This window comes from Solanum dulcamara, chromosome 11, assembly GCF_947179165.1.
Source record: "Solanum dulcamara chromosome 11, daSolDulc1.2, whole genome shotgun sequence".
In the NCBI taxonomy this organism is placed as follows: domain Eukaryota; kingdom Viridiplantae; phylum Streptophyta; class Magnoliopsida; order Solanales; family Solanaceae; genus Solanum; species Solanum dulcamara.
The window spans coordinates 3,737,008-3,753,896 of record NC_077247.1 but is presented as its reverse complement, the minus strand read 5'-3'; the positions used below and the strand labels follow the sequence as shown (position 1 = coordinate 3,753,896).

The 16,889-nt window shown below is 35.6% G+C and overlaps 1 long non-coding RNA gene across 1 annotated transcript; it reads left to right on the top strand.

Moving 5' to 3' along the window:
- Positions 1 to 414: 414 nt before the first annotated feature.
- On the top strand, positions 415 to 16,054 carry LOC129874480 (uncharacterized). Its single transcript, XR_008762905.1, has 5 exons — positions 415 to 621; positions 10,062 to 10,149; positions 10,232 to 10,828; positions 11,119 to 11,333; positions 15,848 to 16,054. It is a non-coding gene; the product is annotated as an uncharacterized LOC129874480 (long non-coding RNA).
- Positions 16,055 to 16,889: the final 835 nt, after the last annotated feature.

Below are 16,889 nucleotides of genomic sequence, written 5' to 3'. Positions count from 1 at the left end.
TGTGAATTATGCATAACTAGGCTAGTAACATTGAATTAAATCATAATTGAGGAGACCCAATAATAATCATAAAACACTACAGGAAAAGCTTTTATTTAAGACCAACACTTAGGAACGAGTTAATAATTCTGTCTCTAAAAGTACATGTATTGGGATGAGATAATATTCCAGTCCTTAATTATGTGTCTTATTATGAAGGTACTAAATCTAGTCTCTAAAGAAATTAGTAATTGGTCCCAAATTATAATTTAGAGGTGTTGAGGGAGAGAAAGAGCGGCAACTTATTTTAAAAAATCTTTTTTCACCAAAACTTAGCGCCAAAAAAAAAATTCTAAAAAATCCCAAACAAAAAACGTTTTGTTTCTCAAATTTGTCGCAAAGTCATATAACCCTAGCAGCCATCTGCCAAGCATCGATCTCAGTGTACGTAGCTCGTAGCTCGTAGCTCTTATAGTTTCATATATGTCTACTCAAAACAGAGAAAGCACAGGTCTGCCTAGAAGCGATCTCAACCTAACTCTCAGTGTTTCATCTGTGTTTTCTCAAACAGAGAAGGCACGCACAGGCCTGCTAGCAACAATCTCAACTCAGTCTCTATTCTCTATCTTATTTAAATCTCAGGTATGCCTCCACTTTCGCGAGTTGATTTTTTTTCTTCTCTAAATTTATTTGGCTGTTTGTTTTGTGTGAGTTATAACTCTTCTTGTTTGAGTTACTCTTTTTTTCTCAGACTAGCTGGTCATTTTTTAAAAAGTATATATACTCAAGTTTGTGTGACTTATAACTCTTCTTGTTCTAGTTACTCTTCTTGTTTGAGTTGATTTTTTTTCTTATCTAAATTTGATTGGCTGTTTGTTTTCTGTGAGTTATAACTCTTCTCAAGTTTGAGTTACTCTTTTCTTCTCTGACTTGCTGTTCTTGAACATAAGAACTTGCAAATCAATGAACTAGAATAGTGTTCTGAGAGAAAGATAAAGAGAGTTGTATTCAACTTGAGAAATCTAGTCTAAATTACAAGGGAGATATTGTTCAGATTTTAAGAAGAACAGAGCAAGAGGGAAAAGTGGTTGCAGTTTTTCAACTGATACACGTGCATAGTCACGCGCCACTAATTCGGAACAAATTTCTCTCGAACTAAAATAAATTAGGAATTGCAATTGCACTACTGAATAGTTATCAAATATAAAGGGATCATATCATAATGTATTGTGTGTGTGTCTAAAGAAACGATTATAATTTAACAATCAAATTAACTCGAACGATTGAAAGATGAAAAAAGCAATCGAAATGATGCAAATTACCTCCTCAAGTGCTGCCTATAAAAGGTAGAAACAGTGATAGTTTCATTTGGGTTTTAAACATGGAAAACTCAAGGTCTTTCAATAAAATACATTCTAATCGTAGCACCATATATTCTTCCATTCTTGTCAAACTCAATCTCCGTTTTTGGTCTACTCTAATCTCAGGCATGCCTCCTCTTCTGCGAGTTGATTCTTATTTTCTTCACTAAATTCGGTTTGTTATTTGTTTTTTTTAGAGTTACTCGTCATCTATTAGACTAGCTGGTCATTTTTTAACAATATATTTAAGTTTGTAGTGTGCTAGATTCCAAAATTGACAAGCTTCTTAATTCTTTTCTTTTCCCTCTTGATGCCTGTATACATAAATATCAAAACGTTTAGAAATAGGGGGTAAGAAAAAATGGAAACATTAGAGATCAATAACTGAATAAGTAGTTTAAAACACGACTCCACCTCTTTCGCTTCTATGGCAATTGCTTCACTTTCCTCTGCAAAAGGTGTTGTCTCCAGTTCTTTCAACGTGAGAACTTCTCCATGGAGGACTTTCTTCTCACTAGTAACACCATTCAGATTTCTCTTCAAAAAACTTGGCTGCCCTCTCAAGTTCTTCATATATGTTCTGTATCATGGCATCTAAATCTAAAGAATCAATCATATTTTGACTATCAAATTAACACGAATTATGAAATCTGTGAAAAGCAATCTAACTGATACAAATTACCTCCTGTGATGCTGCACATAGAAGATAGAAATAGTGATAGTTCCATTGGGATGTGAAACTTGGAAACCTTGAGACTTTTCAATAAGATAAATTCTTAAGTAGATTTTAAAAGGAACAAGATTCAGCTTGAGTGTTGAAGCAATATGAGTCTATTCTCTTAGAGCCGTTTGGATGGGCTTAAAAAAAGTAACTTTTATGTATGAAGTGCTTTTAGAACTTTGAAGTGTTGAAAGTTATTTTTATAAATAAGCAGTTGAGTGTTTGGATAAAAGTGCTTATGTTGAAAATGAGTGTTTGAATTTTAGGGTTAAAAGAAAAAAAGAATAGTTTGGGAATTTAGTTAAAATATAAGGGATATAAAAATAATTTCCATGGTCAAACAAAATGGCTTTAAGCACTTAGAAAAAAAAAGTTAGAAATCCTAACTTTTCATTTTTGAATGACTTTAAAAACTTTATGGCTTAAAGTTAGCATTAGTCAAACACGTCCAAAAGCTAAAACAAGGCTTATAAGTTGGTTTGACCAACTTAAAGCCCATCCAAACGGGCTCTTATTGGAAATAATCGTAGAGTAGTATATCTCACCTTGATCGTAGAGTAGTATATCTCACCTTGAATTATTATTTCTAATTGTTTTGACATTGCCAAATGCTTCAAGTACTGTATTTGTCTGAATATATAACATGAATCATGAGTTAAAAGAATAATATATCCAAATACAGAAGGCACTAAGTGAAATAGAAAGAGATGCCTATTAGTTTGAAGTCATTTCCATGTGATTTAGAATTTTTAGACATGAAATAGTCTAAGAAAACTACTATAACGTGTTTGAAAATTAGATATCATGTCTATAGGATTGACGCATTTCAGCATGCTAAGTGTCATGTAATATTTTCAGCATGATAAAATTTTTTATTATCTTAATATGTTTCATTTGGGGTATAGAAATCGTGTATGTAGGCTTAAACTAATACTTTGGTATATCATGTGAATAAAATGCCATATTCATAATATTCCTTAATTTTTAGCATGTTATCATATAGAAATCATGCCTATAAGATTTTCATAAATATTTTTAACATGTTACATTACCTAGAATCCATGTTCATAGGTTTTAATAATAATTCTAGCATGTCATTTAGATATAAAATTATATTTAAGAATGTTGTTTTATGTTAGAAATCATGCTCGTAGATTAAAATTGATAATGCCGGTTAAAATCATGTCGCATACAATGTGATGTTATCTCAATCTAGAAATCATGTCCAAAGGTTTTAATGATAATTTTTCAGCATGTTAAATTTCATAGAAATCATGCCTATAGGATTTTAATAAGTGTTTATCTCAATACAAACCATGCTTATAGATTTTTAATAAGTTTTTATTCTTTATTGTTTTATTAGAGATTATACCTATAGAATTTTAATAGATTAATGATGGATTATGCCAATATTACTCGCAATAAATTTCAACATGTTATTAACTAGAAACCATGTTCATAGGATTTTATTAAGGTCTTTAGTTAATAATTCAATTTGTCAAGAATGCCTTTCTCTTATTACGACTAATCTAGTTTTTGCATTACTCTCTTACATTTCATTATTTGCACACACTTAATATTCATTTTGGCCTTCACAACTTGTATGTGTTTTCAAGCATGTTGATTAATTAATTGAGAGGCATGTTTGAGATTTTACGTGGTAAAAGTCGTCTTATTTATTTTGTTTGATGATGTGTCTAATTAAGAAACCTACATTTCCTTTTAGTCTAGAACCTATCCAATTAGTAAATTCAATGCCTCTTGAATATTAAGTTGGACGATAGGCACGGTTTAGGATGTTAGTTTTTATTTTTTTTAGATCGCTTTAGGATTATAATAACAAATGAACATAGGAGGGGTAGGGGTAGTTAGGCCCTTCGAAAATGATGGAAGTTGACCCGAGTAGAAAAACGACAAAATTTTAAATATATTTTTGTCTTCCGATTAATAAGCTGGCGTTGACCAAAAAAGATAAGAATTTGGATATTTATTTCCTGTCAACTTTTAAATATTTCATTTGTATATATTTGGGGTAGTTTAATATTTTAAAAAACTTAATAATTTTTGGGCATCACTAATTTTATTTGAAGTTTCACTCAAATTATATTTATTATATATCACATATCCATATATCTGCACTTTTCCATTACCTTATTTACTTATTTATTTATTTTCTTTTATATTGTGTCTACAAATAAGGTAACCAGTTCTAATACTCGACATTCATATTAGTTACCAAAAATTTAAGATTATTTATTCATATAATTTTAAACATACAACTATATTTCAATACATAAAATCTCCATACACTTCAAGTATATTTCATTATTATTTATTTTTATCGTATGATGAATATATTACTATTAAATTTGCTCCATTCATATTATAGATGTATATATGGCATGTCTTGTATTTTTCCTCTTTCTTTCTCAAATTAATGAATATTTTCTTATCATCATTTTCTAAAGCAAATAAATGAATAAAATATCCGTAATCATTTTTCTAAAACTAAATTTAAGGACTATCTTTGGATAGGCTCTGAGGGATGCTTAACACCTTCCCCTCGAGTAACTAAAATCCTTACCTAGAATCTCACTGGTTTCGCAAATCAAAATAGAGTTTATATTTACAATTTTCAAAATAGGTTTCCTAATATTTTCCTTATAATTAGATGGCGACTCTAAATAATTTTCAAAATCAGAGACATGACCATTTTATGTTGTGAATTATTTCGACTAGTTCGAAAATAGGATGCGACAATGATGAAGTAGAAGATTGTGAGAGTGAAGATGAAGTACAAGAAATATTGAGAGATTTATATCTTAATGTTTATGAAGGAGCTACCCACACTGGTAATGATGATTTACTCGAGGAGAAACAAAATGATGAAGCGTAAAAGTTTTACAGCCTATTGAAGGATTTTGAGCAGCCGCTATACCAAAACTCAAAGGCTTCAAAGCTTTCATCTTTGATTAAATTGCTTCACATCAAAAGTATGGGTCGTTGGAGTAATGAGTCATTTACCATGCTATTGAAAATGTTAATAGAGGAGTTGTTGCCTGATGGGGCCAATTTGCCAAATTCATATTATGAGGCAAAGAAGATTATTAGAAATCTTGGGCTTTCTTACAGCAAAATTGATGCTTGTACTAATGATTGCATGTTATATTGGAAGGAGGACAACTTACTTTATTCTTGCAAAATTTGTGGTGCATCTAGATGGAAAATAGAAACACATAACGGGGAGACAAAGAATAAAAAGGGTAAAAAGATAGCATCAAAGACTTTGCACAATTTTCCCTTAAAGCCTAGGCTTCAGAGGTTGTTTATGTCTACAAAGACATCTTCTTTAATGACATGACATAAGGATGAACGAACTAATGATGGTATAATGAGGCACCTAGTTGATTCAATGGCATGGAAGTTATTCGATGAACTTCATCCTTCATTTGCAGTCAAGCCTCGTAATGTTTGACTTGGACTTTTAGTGATGGATTTCAGCCATTTCGCAATTCAAAAACCTCATATAGTATTTGGACTGTGGTTCTTATTCCTTATAATTTACCACGATGTTTGTGTATGAAACAAACAAAAATTGTCAATACTTATTCCTGAATCAAATGGTCCTAGAGATATGATTGATACATATCTTCAACCTCTAATGGAGGAATTGAAGGAGTTGTGGAAAGTTGGTATTGAGACTTTTGATGTATCAATTAGACAAAATTTTAAGTTGCATGCTTCTTTGTTATGGACTATCAATGACTTTTGAGCATACATAAATTTATCTATATGGAGTACAAAATGAAGATTGGCTTGTCCATCTTGCAATAAAGACACTTTCTTAATTCGGTTGTCTAATTGTAAGAAACAGTGTTTTATAGATCATTGAGGTTACCTTTCTTTTGGTCACAGATGGAGGAATGACAAGAAGTCATTTGATGGTACAATGGAGAAAAGGCTCCCATTGAAACTATATTCTGGAATTGAAATACACTTCAAAATCAAAAACCTTTAACTTACTAGTCCCAACATCGGGAGAATCCTCTAACTCCTGATGAATCTGAAAGGCGTACGATCTTTCTTGGCGCTAACCGCCATTCGATGTACTAGCACTTTGATTCGAATGACCTATAGTCTGGGCCAGAGCCTGAGGTCTAGTACCACTCCTACACTCCCTTGCATAATGACCCGACTTTCCACACATATAGCAAGCATCCAACCCCACTAAGCACTCTCATCTATGGTTTTTCCCACACTTGGAACACTTGAAAATAGTAGATGTACTAAAACTACCAACGGGCTTGGATTGAGAAGCTCTACCTTCACCTCGAGCATTCTTACATTGCCTCCCTTTTCTAGATTCCACTGAACAGTCCTTCTCCTTATGTCCACTTTTTCCTAACTATAACAACTCCCTGTGTCGTACAAGCACTCCTCTAGATGGTTTTTACCGCACTTACCACATGAGAGGAAGGACTTTTCCTTGCAATTACCTTTTCTAGAACAAGGGCCAGACGTCTCCTCTTTTGACATCTTCTGATGGTTAAAGTCATTATCTCCAATATTACTCCTTTTTTTCACCCATTTCCTTTTCTTAAAATTCGTGTTCATCGGAGTTACTTTGTGTTGATTCAATTGAGTGGTCACAGCACGAACCAACCACATGAGGGCATAACAAATCTCCGCATTAGAGATATCAACATTTGAGGATGGGTCATCAGGAATGGAACGGCTACCATCTCGACCCATCTTTTGGTTGCTTTCTTCTTGGTGAGACATATTTTGAAACACGTAGGGCACGAGTCAGAAAGAATCCTTATAGGGTTCAACTCTATTGCACGATGAGATCATGAAATAAGTGATGCTTTTCCTAAAACGCGTCGTAGACTCCTATTCATAAATGTGGCGCTCTTCACACCAATGAACAAGATTCTACTCGACGCGGTATGTTGGACTCCAAGGACCATTTCAAAATCTCGAGCTCTGATACCAAGTTTGTCATGAACCAAGCCTAGGGCCTTGACGTAACACGGTGAATGAGACATCCGGAGGTACCTCACCTAAGCCTCTTAGCATTCATTAAGCATTTCATTGATAATAATAAACAAATCAAGCGAAAAACAAAAGGGATGTAGGGACTAAGGGGCTTCACATTTAATAAGAGTCAAATGCAACATAACATCTTTTTCTATATCCAACCATACCTTCTACATAAAAGACTTGGCAGGGGCTTAAACATGTCCCTAGCTCACCCTCAAAATAAGCGTCAATAAATGCCTCAATAAAAGTCTTATGTTCTACATAACATAAGCTTAGAATAAAAAGGATGTTGTTACCGAACCATGGGAACTCACCACAAGAAATCTTCAAACTAATTCAAGCTAGCCACGTGGAGGATGTCGGGGAGCAACGTCGGTTCCTACATGATGATATCATGTAGGCAAAAGTATGCGTTAGTAATTTGAATGTACTAAGTATGTGAGTATGCTATGAAATAAAGAACATAAAAAGACATGAGTAAGCAATATGCATAAGTGAATGCATGAATTAGACATTATCATATGAAACCCAAAAATATTCATTTTGTGGAAAAGTGACCATAACCGACATTTAAGACCATGTAAGCTATTACATGAAATCCAACATAAGCCCCTACATTGGCACGAGGAGACTAATTGCCAGGTAGAACTCCATTCAGGTTACATTCAATTATTTAATATTTGGTGGCTACAAAGGCCTAGCCGACAAGGGCTCCTATAGTGGCACATAGTTAATGCAACATGAGACTTTACTTAAGGACCCCTTAGGTAAAATCTCCATCTACATGCTACATTCGGTGCTAGGTCAAATCCCACGGAATAACATTTATATATCATAATAACATAAACATTGTATAACTTTAGACATCAAATCATCATCGGTGAAATAGCTCATTAAAACTTTTGGTTTATAATATCATCATGACTACCATGCCCTATTTACCGTTCTACTAATGAACCTTGATTTATAAGAAAATTAGGTCTATAATCAATGATGGCATTTCGAGTACCATGCTAATCAGACCTTCTATTTTGGAAAAATGTTCAAAAGCATTGACAGCCTATAGGGAGGTCAAATATGTCATATAATAACGTTAAACATTTCATTTGATTCAATGTGAGAATTGTCCTTTCACATTGAAACCTTACTTTGGATAAGAAGCCCTTTTATCAATCAATCATTTCATAAAAACTTCCCTTCATAAGCATTTACTTCATAACATTCATTGGAGTCAAACTTCATTTCAACTTTACTTTATTATAGAAAACTAGGTGGGTTCATTTCAAAAAGACTTTCAAATACATTTAAAGGATACTTGTATGCATGAGAGTGATATGAATGCATCTAATCAAACATTTTAGAAACAACCCACCATATGCACTTTAAACTACCTTTCAAACTTTTATATAAGAACATTGATAATCCATCCATTTTATGTAAATAAGAATGAACATAAGTCATATAAGTAAATAAACTTTAAATATTCAAGAATCTATTTTGGAATCGTAGTATGAAAATCCATAAAAATTCATCACTTGAAATTAAGAGTCAATATATATATATATATATATATATATATATATATATATATATATATATATATATATATATTAATAGGAGTAAATAAACTTAAAATATACCATAATCTATGCATTTGGAACCATCATGTAAAATTTCATAAGATTTCATCATTTAAAATTGATATACTAAGTTGAGAAAACATTTGGGCTCCATGGGTGGAAGAACCCTTGAATGAAAACCTACATACCTTAGATTGAAGCTTTTAAGAAAGTTTGATTCTTGATCTTCTATGAGGAGGCTTGAATCCTTTGAGTTTGAGAGAAAAATTGGAGGGGGTGATTTGAGAGAGAGGAGGATGAAGTTTAGGGTTTTGGGGAGGTGAAAGACTGAAAAGAAATGACCCAAAACACGTCCAAGTTCTTATATATAAATATTAAGTAATTTTTCCAAAATATCCCTACAAAATATGGAAAAATGGACAAGTCCACGACAGCTCCGCAATGCGGACGTGTTGCACACCTTTCTGGTCGACAAAAAATGAAATCTGGAAAAATTGTCGAAGTTCGCTGCAGGTCCGTGACTCGGACTTGTCGCGGACCTCTCTGGTCAACCAAGCATAGCGTTTGACTCCGTACTCGAAAAAATGCAATCTTGGTGACGTTGGAAAGAAGACTCAAATACCTTTAATTTGATAGGTAATGGGCCACCCAATTCATTATATTCTAGGAGATATGGTCGTTTGAAGTTGACTTTTATACAAACTCATTCGAAAACTTAGCCGATAAAAATTCTTTGGAATCGGCTTGGTGTTAGAGATCCCTTATGACCCTAAAACACATATAATACTCTTAAAATACTTAGGAATTGATTGTAACTCATATATACAACTAAAAGTCACTGGCATAAAAAATTTCGAGATGTTACATTTTCCCTCCTTCATTTTTTGATGTCATGGTGCATTTGCCTATTCATTTAGCTGGTGAAGCTAAGATTACTGGACCTATTCATTATCGATAGATGTCCTTATTGAGCAATGGTTATATTTTTTGAAATCTCTCATTGGTAATAGGGCATGTGTAGAAGGTTCCATTGTAGAGGGCTACATTGCAAATGAATGTATGACCTTATGTTCAAGGTATTTGCATACAATTGATACAAAATTCGATCGGCCTGAACAAAATTATGATGTGGGTTTAAAGGATTCAAATGGAGGTTTATCCATATTTTTTCATCCTGGAAAAACTCTAGATGCTAAAGATCTATGTGAACTTGAAGCAAATGAATTGGAACAAGAACCTATATACATCCTGAAGAATTGTGATGGTCATACCATATCTTGAGTATGGAGAGTTTTTTTCTATCATCTTATTTTTATAATTTTCCTTTAATGTGATATCGTTTCAATATGTCATTTACGGTTTACCTCAATTTTGTAGAGAGTTCGCACAAACTCATATAGATACTGCCAAGCACTTGTCAGATGTTGAATGGGACTGAGAATTTATTGAATGGTTTAAAGATAGGGTGAGTAATACATAAACATCAGATTTGACATTTTAATTTTTTTCTACTTATTCGAAAGTATTAAATGTTATCTTGGTTTTAGGTCGCACAATTGCATAAAGAAGACAATAGTCAGCTCATTGAAGATCTTCTCTCACTTTCACGTGGTCCTACCAAATATTCAACACGTTCTACTGGTTACATTGTTAATAGATATAGGTTTCATGTACAAGATCATGATCAAATGTTAAGGATTCAAAATTGTGGTGTTGTTGTAGTTGACGAGAGTGATAAAGATAGTGAGAACCTAGATTACTATGGAGTTTTAATAGATGTGATTGAATTGCAATTTGTCCCGGATAGAAGAGTGATTTTGTTCCGGTGTAACTGATTTGATGTGTATGATAAAATAAAACAAGTTAAAAGAGATGAGTATGACTTCGTGACTGTGAATCCGAGTAGATTTTTGAAAACGAATGAGCCTTTTGTTTTGGCAAACCAAGCATCTCAACTGTTTTATGCTAATGATAATGCCAACAAAGGTTGGCATGTAGTGACACAGACTCAACCTCGTGATTTCTATGAGATTGTGAAACAAATGGATGATGATGTTGTAGACGACTTAGAAAATACTTCACAAAAGAAATGAAAAAGAACTGACGAGATGAAGTAATATATTCGTCGTTACCCATTCTTACAGGTATGATTTCTTTTATTACTATATTGTTGTACATGCTTCTGGTTTAGTTCAAAAGTTGCTAAACTGATTTCTCCTTTTTTTATTCTCGTCAAGATCATTGTATTTTGTAAGGACATTAATACACTTGAGTAATACATACTGTTAAAAATTACTATTCTTAATTACTTTGATTCTATCCTTTAGTTCACTGGATTATATCTCAAAGACTGCTTTTATTTTATCCTTCAGTTCAGTTCAGTTCACTGGATAGGTAGTTTTCATATTTTTTTTATTTTTGGCTCTCTTTACAGGTTTAATATGAAGACTGAATATAAGGATGGATCAATTACGAAGAATACTATCAGATATTCATTTGTCGCGCCTGGTGCAATTGGAAAGGGACGAGGATGAGGGCTTAAATCTTTGATAGAAGCCAGAGTCGATGCGCAGGATAGAAGAGCTTAGGCCCACTTCTATGTAGCTCTAGCTAGAGTAGAGGCTGAGGCCTTGGATGGTGTGATCACAGGTAGGGTTTTATTATGCCATTATCCTACATATGCTTTACTTGATCCTGGCTCCATATATTCTTGGATAAGGGTTAGTGTATCACCTTGGGGTACTCTAGTCCTGTTCATTAAGAAGAAGGACAGTACTATATGGATGCGTATCAATTATAGGTAGTTGAACAAGGTGATGGTTAAGAACCATTACCCCATGCCTCGGATCGATGAATATTCGACTAGCTTCAGGGTGCCGTGGTGTTTCTAAGATTTATTTGAGATCCGGCTACCATAAGTTGAGGATTAGGGTGCCGTGGTGTTTCTAGCTCATAATGGACCTGCTGCATCTGTACACAATCCAAATAAATGCCGAATGAGTCATAATAAATAGTGAATCCCCAATTTATGGTAGCCCCAGGTCCTCAATTTATTTGAGATCCGGCTACCTTCAGTACATTATGAGCCAAAGAGATCTTAATTCGAGGCAGCGCCACTAGATTGAGCTTCTAATGACTATGACCTCTCTATTTTCTACCATCTAGGCAAAGCAAATATAGTAGTGGATGCCTTGAGTTGGAAGGCAGTGAGTATGGGTAGTTTAGCCATCCTTTCTATTGTGGAGCAACCATTAGCTTTAGACATCTAGTCCTTAGCTAACCAAATAATTCGACTTGACATCTCTGATTCTCAGTGTGTGTTAGCTTATATGGGAGCTCATTCATCTCTATTGAATAGATTTACAGCCATCAGTTTGAGGATGAGGAGTTAGTTGAACTACGAGATCGGGTTTTGAAAGGTGGCACCGGTTTGGCTACCTTAGATTTAGATAGGATTTTGAGCTTTGTTGGTTGTCTCTGTGTTCTGAGAGTTGGGGTTTGATTCAGATGATCCTTAGCGAGGCCCATGATTCTAAATATTCTATCCATCTAGGCACTGCTAAGATGTATTATGACTTACGGCAACACTACTGGTAGAGCGGTATAAGGAGAGGTATTGTGGATTATGTGTTACATTATTTGAGTAGTCAGCAGGTTAAGGACGAGCATTTGATACCTAGTGGCGAGTTTCAGAGACACGTCCTTCCCGTTCATACTTCCTACAGTGTTGAGGGGTTAGCCCATAACTACATTCGGGAGGTGGTCCGCCTTAATGGTGTGCCTATTTCTATCATCTAATATCGAGGCTCACAATTCACATCTAGCTTTTGGAGGAGTTTTTAGGAGAAGACAGCTTTCCACCCGTAGACTGATGGTCAGTTGGAATGCATTATACAGGTTCTCAAGGACATGTTACGGGCTTGTATTATGGATTTTGGGGGTCAATAGGATTAGTTTTTGCCCTTGGTGGAGTTTGCATAAAATAATAGCTACCACTCTAGTGTTCAGATGGCCCTATTTGAGGCCTTATATAGTAGGCGTTGTCACTCCTCAACTGGTTGGTTTGAGTCTATGGAGCCCAGGCCGCACGGTACAAACTTGATGTAAGAGGCCTTAGATCATGTGAGGGTGATATAGGATAGACTCAAGACTGCTTAAAGTAGACACCGGAGCTATGCAAAGCATAGGCGTCCACTATTGAGGTTTGTCGTTGGTGACAAAGTATTCCTCCGTGTATTTCCCATGAAGGGCGTGATAAGGTTTGGAAGGCGGGGAAGCTTAGCCCTAGGTATATTGGCTATTTCAAGATATTGAGGATAGTTGGCAAGGTTGCTTATGAGTTAGCTTTGCCTCTGGCCTTTACAGCTATTCCTCCAATTTTTCTTGTTTCGATGCTAAGCCGGTATGTTCCAGATGAGTCCTATGTGCTTCAGTATGACATGGTTGACCTGGATGATCGTTTGAGCTATATTGAGGAGACAATTGCTATTTTGGCCAAAGTTATCAGGAAATTATGTTCCAGAGCCATTCATGTGGTTAAGGTCCATTAGAGGCATCGTCTAGTCGAGGAGGCTACTTGGGAGACTGAGCATTAATGCGGGCACAGTTCCTTAGCGTGTTTGAGCCATCTGGTACTTCTTCACTCTTACTTTTGCAGACGAAAGTTTTTTTAGTAGTGGATATTGTAATAGCCCTCAAGGTCATTTCTGAATTTAAGCAATCATTAAGTCATTTAGAGCATTTCTGTAGCAGCCCTAAGTCATTTATTACTTGCTGGCACTAACTGTTTGGTCGCTTGGTCGTTCGTTTAGGTTTTAGTCCCGTTTCCATGATTTGGAGCTTTTATAACTTGAAAAGTTGACTTCGGTCATAATATCAGGAAAATGACCTTAGAATGGAATTCTGACAGTTCCATCAACTCTGAAATGACCAAATTAGGCTAATAGCATGGTCGGCATTAGTATCGAGGTAATTGGTACGAGTTTAGGACAATTATGCACTTTTGCCTTTAAAATTTGGTCTATAGTTGATTTTGGGTAATATTCTTGGAAAACACATTCGGATGAAAATTCTGACAGTGCGATTAGATTCGAAATGTTGAGCTTAGTCTAGAACGACTCTTCATTTTCTTCCTGAGGCTTCTCTAGTCGAATCTTGAGGCCCGTTGTGGAAATAGACTCAAAATGATAATTGGGTATAGGACCTACTTTTTATTAAAATGACCCCGTGTGGGAATTTTGACTGTGTTGTTGAGTTAGGAACATCAAATTTGGTTGGGTAGCATATCTCATTTGCACGCATGGAATTTTGAACGAATTTTGATCACCCCGTCGGAGTATTTGAACTTGGTGAGAATCAGGTATTACAGTTGATGCTGGTGCAGGCCACGATGGCCTTCGCGTTCGCGAGGCCTTTGTCCGTGATCACGAGGGTCTGGTCCCTTACCCATCGCGATCGCGTGGTCCCCTCTCGCAATCACAAAGAAGAGTGACCTCCGTTGACCACATTCTAGTAATCGCGATCGCGGGGTCAAACCTTCGCGGTGGCGAAGGCGAAAACCTTGGTATTTTAATAAAAGACCAATGACAAACTCAACCATAACTCCCATCTTCACACTTCGATTTCTCTTGTGTTTCTTAATCAAATTTGGTGATCCAATGGTCTAAACTCAAGGAAATTTCGTGGGGAATCCATTACTGGGATCGAGTACTTGTTTAGGAGCTTCATGATAGGTTAATTTCCATTTTAGCTACTGCCCTTCTTATTTTCGGATTGGAGTTTTTCATGAACTTTTGGAGGTTTGTAACTTCATTATACTTGCCCCATTTTTAGTGATTCTTGAGGCTAACTATTGTGTTTTTCCGCAAGGAACATCGTAGCATGCTTGGTTTGGGTCATGTGGGTTTCATTTTTGAGAAATTCCTGCTTGTAGAAGCTTTCATAGTTGCTTTTTTAGTTTGAATATGGGGTTTTTCATTGCATGCTCGTTTCATATTGTTCTCCAACCCCGTACATTTATCAATTTAATTTTTGAGTTAGGGGTGCTGTCTTGGACTAGTTTTTGGGGTCAAATCCAGAATTTCAGACGTGGGTCACACATTTCTTGTTGTGGAACCTAAAATTGGCCCATCTCTAAATCTAATAATTTTAGTGTCATAACATTTGTATTAATGTTGATATTCTATTATTGATAGCGTGTCAGCATTTAGAGGCCGCTCAAAAGGGAAATAATCCAATTTTGTGAGGTGGAGCACGTGCGATCGGCCTACATGTAGGCTACAGTTTTCCCCTCATGAGACTGAGCATATTTAGGCAATTGTATCTTGAATTTTATGAGTTGGAGGGGTTAGGGTGTTGAGTATACTAAATTCCTAGAATTCATGTCTTAGGCTCTATTTTATGAAATTGTTGGACTATTTAAGCATGATTCCTACTGTTGTCATTCATCCACGACTTGTGTTGTATGCTTTTCCTGTGGTTATATGTTTGGAAGTATGTTGGGCCTTAGTCTAGGCTTAGACTAGTGATTACCTTAGACTTGCGCAATTTTGGTGTCGTTGGGCCTTAGAACTTCACCGATGTTGTTTCATATGGTTAGCTCCCTGTAGACTGATATATCAGACTTGAGTTTGATAGTTTGAGCTTTATCTAGGCAGTAACACAACTTGTGACCATACATCCATATTGCCCTATTCTTGTAATGGTCCGATATCGCTTAGTTCTTTATTCAGGGATTCTTCGCAACAATTTTGATTGTATATGTTTCAGGCTGTAGTGATATATTAATTGCACTCAATTTAGGGGTACCCCTATGACGCTCGATTGGTCGGTGATTCTAATTCGGTTCGATCCTTTAGTTACAAATACCAGTTCAAGCCCGTGGTCTAGCTTATGAGAGTCCATCCAGGAGGTTACCTTATACTTGTAAACGAGCATACCCATTAGGTTTATGGGAGCCCGACGAATTTAGTTAGATTCTGCATCTTTGTTTGTTAAGTACGCTCATGTACATACCTACATTTACTTTTTGCCATAGCTTTATTTGCGATCCTTTACTCGCACTTCAGTTTACTTTTTCTTATCTTGCTCAGTCGGGCTATGATACCTACTGGGTACCTGTTGTTGTACTAATACTACACTCTGCATCTGTTTTCGTAATGCAGGTCTGAGTACTAGCTACCGGCATTGATTCGAGCCAACCGCGGTCGTGATTTGAGGCAAGGGAGAGCATATTGTGTCTTGGATTTACATGTCTCCCTCTATATATACATTTTGCCTGTCTTTTGCTTTTGAGACAACTATGTTTCCGGGGTCCACTTTTGGAACTTTTACTCTTTTTACTAGTAGCTCTGTACATGCGACTTCTAGGTTCTGGGAGTGATTTTTTTGTATGTATATATTTAGTTGCTTCCGCCTGTTCATGTATGCTACTATTATTTCTTGACTGTGTTAGATAGAATTGTTGTTCCTCTACCCTGACATCACATTACTCGTAGTTCTGAGATATGGGTTAGCTTGCCTACCGGTGGATCGTAGTAGGCACCATCAAGACCTGAGAATTCGGATCGTGACACTAAAGGAATTTACTCGACTTGTAACATTGGCTCAGGGATAGGTATGACATATTTGGACATAGTCACTATTTTCCCTCCTCGACAGTTAACTTCACTCCACCTATCAAACCAACGTTTACTTCATTCCTCTTTCCTTTTTCGTTATTCTATTTGAAAGAACTATCAGGTGTGGCAATTTATTTCTAACACAACTTTCTCTTCTTTTTTCTTTTCTTTTTCTCTTTTTCTTATATGAACACCTTTCACACCTATTATTTTCCTTTTTGCGCCACTTTTTTCTTTTCATACCCTAATTTTTCATTTTCCTCTATAGTAGCCACCTCAACTTAGTTATTTTACCAAGCTGAGATGCACAGTGTCCAAGGAGGGACCATGTCACACTGAGAGCCTACACCTTGAATGTGGAAGACACTTGCAAAACCATTGATGGTCCTTTAACACCCTATATTTTCCATATTCTAGTTCTATTTATATGACATGTGACATAGCCTTAACCATATAGGTCAAGAACCATATTTCTTATATGAGTAATGTTGGGTTAAAATATATTGGAAGGTGTTGTAATTCCTTGCACATTTCAGCATGTATACTCCAGGTTAACCTAGATGGAAGTATTTAAACTCGAGGTAGT